Raw genomic sequence first — 2,541 nt, forward strand, 5'->3', positions numbered from 1 at the left:
CCACGCCCTCTGGCCACTGCCCACTGCCCACAAGCTTCTGCGCCTGTCCTGTTTCACAGATGAGACACAGCTCTAGGCTCTCAGCCCCAAGCTGGGCACGGCCTCCAGGCACTCAGCGCCCAGCCAGCAGGGCCTGCCTGCCTGCAGCCTGCATGAGGGTTCAAGGAAACGCACACATCCCGCACGAGGCCCAAGCAACACCGCTGGGTCCTTCACACACACTCACACACACTCACTCACACCCACACACTCACTCTCACACACTCACACCCACACACACACGCTCACACAAACACACACCTGCCAACACCTTCCTTCACTCCTCGGTTCAGAAGTTCAGCAAAAGTTTGCTGGATTCCAACCACGTGTCAGATGCTATTTCCCACAAACTTCCCTGCCCTCTTGGACAGTATCTTCTGGTGGCACATCCAGCATACAGAGCCTGCAGTGTGCACAGCACAGCATGTGCAGCCTTACACACAACACACAGGAAACCTATGCCCACCAAGCAATGGCCATAACCCAGAGGGCCCAACACAACTGCAAAACCCTTATGCATACCACGTACTACACACACGCACACACACACACACACACACACACCCCTCACTGGCATCCACAGGGCCCTGTGCACACCTCCTGCCCCCTCCCCTCAGCCACAGACGCTGTTCCTCTTGCTGAACCACGTGTAACCATAATAACAGCTGAGATTTAAGAAGCGCCTTCCGTCGTCTTGGCCTCTGCGGTTAACACGCATGATCATGTTCATCTTCACAGTAACCCTCTCAAGTAGGTTCATACATCTTCCGGATGAGCAAACTGAGCCTCCGAGAAGTGAAATGTCCAAAAACTCATAGACTGACTCCACAGGTCACGCTCTCAACCTCTGCCAAGTCCGACACACTCACAGTCACATATAAATCCTCTCTTGTCCACACATGCTCACACACACAGACACATGTCCACGTACTCACTCTCACAGACACTTGCGCACTCACACGCTCTCAGAGGACAAGACTCTCCTCCCGTCATCTTGGTCAAAGGCTTTAATTATACTGCCCCTACACCTGTAATTAATCCCTGCTCCTTTTTCCGGGGAGATGTCTGAACCCGCTTCCTAAGGGTGGGAGCCAAGGCCCAAGGCCGAGATGTCCACATCTGGCAGGGAGGACCCAGGAGCCAGAGGAGCCCAGTGTGGCTGTTGGGTGAGAAGGTCCAGGGCGCCAAGAAGAGGCTGGGGTGAGAGGGGAGGTGGGCAGAAGGGGTGGTGGTTTCCCGGAAGCCAGGCCCGCTACAGCGGTTCCTCTTGGACTGGGCCGGCCACGTGGTGGGTTGGGCAGTGGGCGGTGGTGGGTGGACAGGTAGGCAGGCAGGAGAGAGAACACTTTCCGCTTGTTTCACTAATGCCAGGCACTTCTGTCAGGAGAGGCAATTAGCTCACATCTAGGAACCATTGGGGAGAGGCTCCTTAAAGGAGCAAGTGGGAAGCCAGTGTCCTCCAAAGTGTTAAAACAGACCAACTGATTCTACCATTTCAGGGCTGGCGGGGAGGGGTGCTCTGCACAGCAGCCTCTGGGCCTCCCTTTCCCAGGATGGGCAGCAGTTAAAGCAGAGACCACCCAGATTCAAATCCTCACTCCTCTACCTTTGAGCTGTGCAACCTTTGGGCATATTGTTTAGGCTGTTGCAGCCTTAATTTACTCCTCTAGTTCAGGCACTAAGTCTTGTCCAACTCTTTGAGACCCCAGGGACTGCAGCAAGCCAGGCTTCCCTGTCACTCACTATCTCCTGGAGCTTGCACAAACTCATGTCCATTGAGTCGATGATGCCATCCAACCATCTCATCCTCTGTTGCATCAGGGCAGGTCAGAGTATTGGAGCTTCAGCTTTAGCATCGGTCCTTCCAATGAATATTCAGGGTTTGACCTCTTTGCTGTCCAAGGGACTCTCCAACACCACAGTTCAAAAGCATCAATTCTTCGGTGGTCAGCCTTCTTTGTGGTCCATCTCTCACATCCGTACGTGACTACTGGAAAAACCATGGCTTCGACTATATGGACGGGGATAATGACATCTACCTCCCAGAGGAGAATTAAGTGATACGCGTGTCCTTAGACGCGGTTGCTCTCAGATTCCTGAATTCTTAGAGGCGCCTGAGCAGAGAAGCTCTCTTTGACCGCCGAAGGTTGGGTGCACAGTTCAGAAATACCAGGAAGGGGGGCGTCAAGCTGCTCAGTGGGCGACTACTTCTTGAGTCTTTAGGCCATTTCAGCTGAGGCCTTCGGGCCAGTGTTGAGCTCGGCCCCAGAGGGCAGAGGGTAAGAGCGGGGCTCCGCGCAGGATCCCTCAAGGCTAGCCTCTGTTGCACAGGCTCTTGGAGGCGCTCAAACCTGCGAGGACCTGGGGGCGCCAGCGAGTCCTGAGGGCCCGGAGAGCCTCCCCGCCCGCACGGGGCGCCGGCCCGGCCCCTTCGGAGACACCGGGGGCGTGGCCCGTGACGTCACCGGGCATGAATGGACAGGGGCCGGTCCGCTCTCCGCC

Source organism: Bubalus bubalis, chromosome 2 (assembly GCF_019923935.1).
Source record: "Bubalus bubalis isolate 160015118507 breed Murrah chromosome 2, NDDB_SH_1, whole genome shotgun sequence".
NCBI lineage: Eukaryota > Metazoa > Chordata > Mammalia > Artiodactyla > Bovidae > Bubalus > Bubalus bubalis.